This window comes from Halyomorpha halys, unplaced genomic scaffold (genome assembly GCF_000696795.3).
Source record: "Halyomorpha halys isolate HHAL.00 unplaced genomic scaffold, Hhal_1.1 Scaffold1257.1, whole genome shotgun sequence".
NCBI lineage: Eukaryota > Metazoa > Arthropoda > Insecta > Hemiptera > Pentatomidae > Halyomorpha > Halyomorpha halys.
The window spans coordinates 155302-165642 of NW_027116740.1; the positions used below are offsets into that span (position 1 = coordinate 155302).

A 10341-nucleotide genomic window follows, 5' to 3' on the forward strand; every position below is an offset into this window, starting at 1 on the left:
ATTTATTTTAGTATGTATGAGATTATTCATCAATATTACCTATTGCCCACAACTGTGTGGCAGATTGTAATATCTATCAATAAATAAATCTATCAAATCAAAAAAAAAAAAAAAGAAAAAGTGAAGCCAATAAAATGGATCTGGCTTTGATCTCTTTGGTCGTGGCTGAGGTATTAGAGAAGAGAAGACCCAATCACTGACTGCCTTTAATTTCAGTTAAGATTAGAATCACAGAGATGTCTATCAACCTCAAAGTAAACTTTAGCTCCAAAGAGCTTGGTAAACTCTCCTCAACTCTTCTAGAATAAGTTTTGCAAATCCCCTGGTCTAACTCGACAGATTAGAAACGCTCCAAATTTCAAATATCTCCCAAAAATTGATAGTACTCAACTCACTGTTCCAATTTAAGTACGACTTTTTTTCCCCAATAATGGTTTCTTAGGACAATCGAGGTTGTTTGGTTCAAAAAATGTTAAACAACTGTTATTTTTTTGGTAGCATGTTTTTAATAGATTGTATTAGCTATTAAAGCCATATTGATTGAAAGCGTCACAAACCAATTTCGAAATGGTCCAACCTCACAAGGTTACAAAGGTCAAAGAAGACACAATCATGTCTTTTTTGTGCTTCATATAAAAAAAAACGAATTAAGCTGGTTTTGTAACTAATCGCTTCAACTAACCTAGACATTAAATAAACCCCTGAGGACCACTTAATATTAACACACTTTCTTCTTTTGTCCTTTCGACATGTCCAACAATTTATCTTCGATAATGACTTGGTTAGTGCCTAATGCTGGTGCTCAGTTAGTAATGTCCTTCGCCATATGGAAGAGCAGAACTCATTTGAATAGTTTCATAATGGGCAAAGAATTGTGTAAAGGCAGGTGCTTACCTCAACAGTTCGATGAAGAAGGATGACGGACATGCACTTCCTTGTTGACATAGAATTACAATAGGACATGCATGAGTTAATTCGTATTTACATGTATTTTCATATTCTTTTTTTTTAAAGTTTATTATTATAATAAAAAAAAATTCGATATAAAATACAATATTATATTTGTTATAAACTCTTTTATATAGTTTCACTGCATCAATCGTATACTTGTTATATTTCAGCTTATTTTCGTTAATGCAATCATGCTAAAATTCATTAAACATATATATAAATCCATTGAATAAGTTTATTTTGTGGGTCTGATGATGAATCATCTCTGTAGAGTGAACCTCAGTTGTTTAGAGTGTCTCAGCAACTTTTTTCTTAATCGCCTTCTATTGACTCAGGGGATTATTAGCTAATTTTTATTGATAGAAGAGTCACCACCATTGTTATACGATATGATAGATCTTGACAAATGTTCTAATTTTTTTTCGGATTTTCTCAAAACCAACTATTTTGATTAAACTAAGTATATCAATGTACACTTTCTTTAATGTTCTTTAATATCAGATAGATCCTATTCTCATTGAAATAGTTTGACATAGCATAAATGACAAATGTAAAATCTTTTGGTAAAAATCTTCTCTAGTTTACCTTTAATTTGGTTTATTTGGAAAAAAAATTAGTAGTTCTCATTGTTTAACTAAAAGAGGAAAAAATACAATATCTTGTTAAATATATTATAAATATTGTTGTTGTATTCCTGGCAGTAACAAAATTTTATATTCGTTATTCCCACCTCGAAAAATCCTGTAATACGAATTTGCAATTGGAACAGAAAAATAAAAACGTTTTATTCAATAATTTCGCTTTCCCTGGTGATTAGATTTTGTTTTCTTCAAAAATTAGGTTTTGTTACAAAAATAACCATAATTGCAACAAGAGCCCATCAATCTACACAAAACTTGGTGAAATAGGTTGAGCGGTAAGTGAAAATTATGCTCGCACCGCACCAGAAGATTTAATTAGGTCGAGTCATGAGTAGCTTCCGATGCAGCTACATAAGTAGAATCTATCTGTTCGTATTTACCCGCTATGAGTTACCATGACAACAAGTTTTTGTTGAAGAAACTTTAGTTAGTCTTTTGTCGACTGTGCTGTGTGATATACGTTACGTTAAACTTTTTTTTTTAATATCTGAAATTGAGGGTCAATAAGCATATATTCGTCATGTAATGCTTTAGGAATAATAATAATAAGGCAGTAGTACAAAGCTGACTACTTAAAAAATATGCTGTGTATTTGGTGCATATATATTGGACTAATAACTGATCGGGCAGTTAGGAATCAGTTTATAAAATTCCGTTCTTGAGATACGACCTTAAAAGACGAACATAGGGCGGAAAGTCCTTACGACTTTGACGACAACCTTTTAAATGCAACAGTAAAATCCAGGTCAAGCAACAAGAGGTATAGCAGAAAGATTGAATACATCATAATCAACTGCTAACCACTGCCTGGGGAAATTAGGGAAAGTCAGCAAGTTAGGAGTATGGGTCCCTCATAATCTCAGTGAACGGAATACAGATCGCATGCCAATCGCTTCAAGTTTGCTCTCAAAGGTACAAATTAAGTTTTTAAGCAGGATTATATCAAGGGATGCAAAATGGGTTACTTAAGACAAAATCGTCCGCAAAGGACAGTGGCTTGATAACGATCAACCACCGCTACCATATCCGAAAGCAAACATCCCTGGCTAAAACATTCTATTGTGTGTATGATGTATAGGAATATTTCACCACGAGTTGTTGAAGTCAAATTTAACGATTACTGCTGGTAGATACGTTCAACAGTTTTAAATCTATTGAGAAGGAATTGATAAATTGCCAGGGAGTTAGGAGAAGGTTATAGATTAGAGTGGTGAATACATAATAAATTAATATAATTTTGTTATTTAATAAAGGCAAAATTAATGTCTGATAGAAAAAAAATGGAAGTTATTTATGACTCGACCTATAATTTAACATCCATAAATGGTTCTGTTATCAGCCGGGTATAAAATTGTTAAAAAATAAATACGCATGTCCCGCATGGAAAAAATTTATCTGCATGACAATAATTGGGACTTTTCAGTATTATCGATCATTCTCAAGGATTTTTTTTCTTTGGAATATGTTTGGGGGTTGCCAGTGAGATTTGTTTAAACTTTCACTGTTATTTTTAAAATGCTGCTTTATTCTGATAAGAATTGGGAGGAGACTTGTCGACCAACGCCTTAACACTTGCTTTCAACATTTTATTGTCAACTCTGTCAATACCGATAGCTTTCACTTCCTTATTCTTCCTTTATTGCCACTCCTCTTATTTTCTGACATACTTCATTGATTGAGCTGGAATTGCATCCTGGTTTCAGAAACTCCCTGAGGTTTGTTGTGGTATGTGTGGAATATAGATTTCACCTTCATAATAGTTTTCTGATTGTTTAACTCATTAACCTTTTGCTTAACTCAGGTCTGTCTACCTTGCGAAGGAGGAAGAAGATATCGTAGGTTCTGAAAGACCTAAGTGTGCATGAAGTAGTATAGTACGACCATATGAGAACTCTTAAAAAAGAACAGAGACACAAATGGAGGTGAAATCCAACATTCATTGTCTAAGAGCCCAAATAATACACAGTCTATTTTGCAATTCTGGCAGGACAAAAATACTAAATCTTTTTACATTGAGGTTTGATTGCGCCCCAATGGTAAAATTAAGGCATATTATAAATAATAAATACCTTAGAGTGGAGTGGCTATGGTACAACGTCGTTTTAAGTTTGAGACGTTCTAGTGGGCTTAAAAAAAGAAGAGACAAGTCGCTTAATGGTCACCCTAGCAGTATCAGCAGCCGGATTCGCATCATTTCGTTTTCCAAACGTGTGGGATTTTTTTCGTAACTTCAAATTATCACAACATTCGACTAATGTTCTAATCTTCTGTTGCCGAACCCTCGCAAGTTGTGGAGTGAGTAATGTTTTGTGGTTGATGATATTATTCGCAAGTGGATTCTGATTATAGATTGCAGAAAGTATTGCAATACTATGAGTTTAGATTAATTAAATACATGCGTTTTATGGGAAGGCTTTAGTTCACCCGCTGTGTACCATTTTTACCCCTGAGCTGATGGTGCAAACTTGTTAACTCAAATCTACCATGTTTTCACTCTTACCGAACAGGAGTGTGACGAAGAAATTAGGAGGACGTAACTAAAGGAATTATACCGAACGAAAGATACTTCAAAATTTAAGAGTAACTGTTAAAGTAAGGCCAAGAAAAAAGCATGTGAATTTGTTGCTGAGAATGTTGTCATCTCCCGTTAGATGTTCCTGGAATAGGCTGTACATTGAAAAATAAATAGTTTTTCAAACGAGAAAATATATTGTGTACTCTGTTATTGTTTTCTATAATAGTTGAGACAATTCTTTCTGTGAGGGATATTAAAAAAAGAGGTGGAAAAACTGAGAAATATAATTAGCAACATTTTCTTAAATTAGGATAAATTAGTAAAAAAAAAAATCCTGAAACCTCCTAGAGCTTCTAATGAGTAAGAAGGACGGATGGGAATGGTACAACACCATTTATATCCTTGGAATCGAAGGAAAAAAGGGTTACCATAGTCACACTCATTGCAGAGTGAAATTAGCATTGACAAACATATTGGCATAATATTAAACAATTATTGAAATAACATTTTTTCATTTTCAGTGATGAAGGTGAAATAAAATAAAAAATTAAAAACTGTAGCATAGTCACCCCACTTTACGATATCAATAACTATCTATATTAATTATTATCATATTTTCCTTTCTTCCTAAAATAATATGAAAAAAAATATTATACTATCCTAAGAATATAAATTTTATACAAAGTTTCAACTAACCGAAAGTTAATTAATCAAGTAGCTTTAATCCATTGTTTTGAGAGATTGCGTGCATAAATAAGGCGTTTAATAACAGCGAGGTTTCTCTCGACCGTTTAATCACGTGACTGAACTGTTAGAAAGTGGTTCATACGAGTAGCAGCGGATGTCGAGATCAAATTTGAAGGGCAGGAGAAAAAGAAGAGCAGTAGTAGTCAAAAAGGTCAACTCTGCATCATTTCAATTTCTTTTTGTTTTTTATACAAAGGATTTCATCATTCAAAAAAGTTCTAGTTCAAAATATTCTGCAGGATAAATATATAAACTTGAATTTATTCAATTAATAAACATAATTTTACCTTGTAATTATCGATGAAGTCAATCGCCTGAGGTTCACATGGTTTTAATTTTTCTCTCTATTTTTTTTTTTTTTTTATATTTCTCCTTTCTCACGATTATATATTCATGTTTCATAAATGATTTATATTTAAATTGAAAAAGAATTACTAATACATGATTTACTATATTAACGAATAAAATATTCATGTACTTTGCAGTTAATATTTTTAAGAAAGGGTTGAAAATTTTGATTTTAAAGATAGAATTGAAATAAATTTCATAACATTCAGTTCAATCAGTAAATTAATGTTGTAAATCTTCCATCACTATGATTTCTAGGTTAGTAGTAGGAAATAATTTGGAAAATTGAATGTTTCTAATCACTACATTAGGTTCTATGACACCTAATTTAGTAATCAGTGCTTGTTGTTAATTTAAGTAATTCGTTTTAAATTTGTATTTTTTTTTAGTTCGATTATTAAAGTCTACTTCTAAAGTTACTGTTAATTTTAGCTGTCTAAAAAAAATCAATATAAATTATATAACACTTATTTTTATTATTTTTTTAAAATTTATTTATTGCTGTTTACAACTATATTAAACACATATAAAATAGGTAAATTTGATGTTTATTTTACAATGGCATGATATAGGCATGTGCAGAATCTACCCATTGATAGAACTCCAATAACATTTCTAGAGGAGAATAGAATTATAGAATTGAGGCCATCTTCTTTTCAGATCCCTAGAGGGGTTATCAGGTATTAAAGGAGAAGCCAGGTTAGAAAGTGAGTTTGGTTGGTTTGGAAGTTTATCATGGAGGGATTGGTATCTAGTTCTGGTTAAATAGGCAACATATGGACATTATGGTCCTATTGGACCTCATGGACCTTGTTTTGTGACAAAGTAAGGAGCATTGAGGATTTTACGAAGGTCAACCAAGCTCCTATAATCATAAGCGTTAATTTCACTAAAAACCCTCCAATTCGAGATGACGAAAGTGGAGAGTGCTTAAAATATAATTTTTTTTTTTTCAGAATTTTTAATCTTATATTCCTTTAAAATATTCACAGGATGTCTCTTAGAAATTTTAAAAGAGCCGTTCGCACAAAAATTGTTTACATACCTACTAAAGGACAGACTAAGCAAATTACAATAATTTTTTGGCTTTACTATAATCTGTAATTAATGTCTAATTCCATTACATTCTTTGATCGGACGCAAATCACTAAACCACTGATCAAATGTATTAACATTCAAAGCTCGTGGAGTTGCAAATTTGAACAAATAAAGTGTTACTGTTTATGAAATGTTTTATCGTTAACAATATCTCATTGGGAACTTTGTTTTGGTCATTTTCAAGGGGCAGCTTTGTAGCACCACCACCGTGCAGAGATCTTGTAAGAAACGTTCCAGATTGTGGGGTTTTTGCCGAATCACCGTATTTTAAGGACATATAGTGTACTAACTACGGTGTTTTAACCGAATTGGTTTTTTAGTTATCTGCATGACTATATCATGGTGCCTTTAATTAATTTTTCGATAATTTTGAATGGAGGAATTTTCGCTACTGACATCAATGGTATTTCATTAAAACAAAATTACTTTTCAGTCAATTTCCTTCACTAATTCATTGATCTGAATGTTACTTCATTTGGAAATAGTATTATTGTATACCATTTCGCATAGATAATTTGTGCCTTGGGGAATCAAGTTGGTTTTCTTGAAGATAAAATAAAAAATTGAACGGATGACCACTGGAGTTCAATTGGAACTAACATTTTTATTTTATCAAATCTGCAAATTATTTTTTTTTTAACAATCAAACCATTGAATTAAAAGATTCATTGACATATTTATGATTTATTAATCATTACAAAACAATTTATTTTCAATTAAATTATTTATATTTTAAAAATAAATTAATAGGTCAAGGCTTGACCGATTTGATTCCAAAACTAGGCCTCTGTCGTTAAGATATTCAATATTTTGATGAATGGAATGCAGTCTAAAAGGAACAGGTTCTACTTAATTGCTTAATGCGATAGATGATATCTAGGTTTATTCCGTTATTCGAGCACATAGCCCATCTCATCCAACCGACTTTATTAAATGTTCAGCTCTCATCGACTTGCTAGGTAGAAGAAAATAAAAAAAATAATCAATGAGGTTCAGTCCATACTAACATAAATGTTCCAAAGTAAATTAAGCTAGTTTTTGTCCATTATCAATTATTTTTATAAATTAACAGTTTAAGAATTTTTTTTTCTCAAACCGTTAACAAATGGCAGCCATTTTTCTTCAGTTATACGGGTAAATTTCAGTAAATGCGATAATTTTCGGTTTCACTATTAGTTCAAAAACATTATTGAAAAATGAAACAAATTTCACTATAAAGGTTAGGTTTAAAGCTAAAGACCTTCTACTTAATTTATTCTGACTGCTAATGTGAAGAAGAGATCTTATAGTGCTACTCTACTGCTATGACAATCATACAACATGTACATTTTACATGTGTCCAAAATGTCACCGTGAAAATGGACTTATTTTGTTTTAATTGCTCTAATTCGGTTAAACATAAAAATAAGAGTTTACCTAAATAATTGTTTTAAACCCTCCTTTTTTTTTCTTTTTTTTTTTTTTTAAGTGAGGTTTTAATTTTTTTAACAGGTTACAGACCACTGCATATTTTCAGACGGCATTTCCAAAATCGAAACAAGGGACTGATCGTCTGGTTAGTGGTCTAGAATAATCCAAGCCATCTAGGCATGTTTCCCTCCAAGCCACGCCACTAAGTGTTTTCTGTGAGGAAGAAAAGGAAAAACATCTGGACCTCTAGTTTTTATTTTATTACATTTTATTGACTACAATAAATAATGAGGCGTATTTTTTATTGGAATCCTCATGTTAAACAGATGAGGATGTTAAACACTGATAGAGGGCAGATTCTGCGATTATCTCGTATTTTTTGTTAATTCCTTTTAACTTCTTAGATTTGCATCTGGTCACTATAGCTAGTACGTCACTTTACCCTTAATAGTTTAAATAGAACGACCTTACTTATAACTATTTATTTATAATTACCTTACTTATAACTATTTATTTATTCTAAAAGAAGTAATTATTTAAATTTTTTTGTAATAATTTAAAGAGAAAAATAAAGTGAAATAGAATTATTAATATAAATGAAATAGAATTATAAAGCGCAAAACATGGACGTTGATGACCTCAGGGTTTAACGCCCTGAGGTCCCAGCCAACAACTATTTAGATCATCCTTAATATGATGCGCTAAAGTAAATTTATTGTTATAATTACATTGACAATGACATTGGTCATTGTTAGTTGGGCCTTTTCATAAAAATATATTTATTAAAAAAGTTCAAACTATCAAATTAATTGACATACTACCTCTATCCCAGACACTAGAGAAAGTGGGGATAAATGAAGGATATTACTAATTGCTAAGCGACTTCCACTCAGCACGAGCTAGGTATTATAGTCGGCTGGTAGCTTTAGTAACTACTAGACAATAATTACTTTCACTACACGGTTGGCATGTCTACTTTAGCCGATTCACGGTAGGCCAGACCTTTCTCCACTTAGTTAATGGCCAGTGCTTCACGTTAGAATAGGTTTCACGCGGCTACATTGGACGGAACTGTTATCAAAGATTCGGTTTTCTGTGTTGTAAGTTTACGTTCATTGGATGTTATAAACCACGATCACTTTGCTTTCAGGCATTGCGTAATGACATTTATGATTTGTTGAAGGATAATAGTAGTTTATGTCCATACAAGTTTATTCATCTGTAATGGTTTTGTTTCAACATTGCTTAACTCATACTTAATAAGCAACAGTGATCATTGAAAACCAATTGTCGATCAGAAAATAACTTTTTATAAAGACAGATTCATCTTGATTAAGCTGCTTCTAAAAGAAATCAAGTAATCTGTGTTTTGTGGGTGTGTGTGTTGGTTTCATTATTTTAAAATATTTTTTCCACATTTCAACTTATTGTATTTTATGAATTTTCTTTTTTTTAAATCACCATTTATCTACATCCAGACCTCATCCTGATTCATAACTTCATTACTGATTTATGTGCCTTTTCTTAGTTATAACTTGTATCTCTTTTTTGAAACTTTAGTTGACTGAATTCAAGGATAAGATGGTCTATACGGTTAATTTTTTTTAAATCAATGCACTTAAAATGGGGAAAAAATATTTTTATATAATAAAACTACTTAAAACAGTAAAGAAATATATATTAAAACCCAAAGTACTCAAACTACTAAAAAACTATTTGTTAAAAACCAAAGTTTCGACCATTCTTTGACAGACATACAAGTAAGGGCTTGTTGCACCATCACAGTTCAAACTTCGGTTAGTGAAATTCCGGATCAACGGAATTATCCGTTAACTTTCGAATCTGGCAGTAAACTTTACCGGCCAATTATAACCGGTTAACCAGAGATTTAGAGCAAATCTACGTTTAAATAGATAGGAACCTATATAAGGAACCTTCCATTGTTTCAGTTGGATAAGTTATCTTGCTAAGCTGTATTATATTATTCCGTTTCTTTTCAAATTCATTAAAATGGATTTGTTCGAAATAGACGATCTGTCAGGCAACGTAGACTTCAAAGAATTTCTTGCTTAGTGAATATTATGGTAATTATAATATGAAAAATGTAACCTTATCTGTACGTAAGTAATGGAAATAAAAAAAATAGAACAGTTTGATAAAAACAGAAAACGTAATAATTATTAAGTTCAACCAATATTTGATTCTACTTTTCGAGAACACTACGGCAATCTACCGACAATTATATCAGTTTTAGGAAATCTTTGTAATCTAGTTAAAAAAAAAAAAAATGTTGACCAGAAACAGGTCGCTAAGTTACCACAGTTTTACTAAACTCCTAGACAAACATAAGTTATACAAAATACACCCGGGCCCATCTTTTGTTTGATCTTCTTTTGATTCTAAGCGACCCAAAATGAAAAGAAATAAAAAAAAAAATTAAGAATTAATCGAGAGATAATTAATAATGTATACGATATTCGCAACAGTACAAATAAAGAAATTGATATAAATTAATATGTATGCAATATTACTGTTATAAATACAAATATGTATGTCACCATAAAAATAGGATATACTATTTCATGTTCAAAATTATCATATAACGATGGTATTACATATAACCTTAATATA

The 10341-nt window shown here is 31.2% G+C and overlaps 1 protein-coding gene across 2 annotated transcripts in view; it reads right to left on the reverse strand.

Moving 5' to 3' along the window:
• LOC106689010 (mind the gap) overlaps positions 1–10341 on the reverse strand; it is a 213608-nt gene that overhangs the window by 101807 nt on the left and 101460 nt on the right. The gene's annotated exons all lie outside the window — the stretch shown is intronic.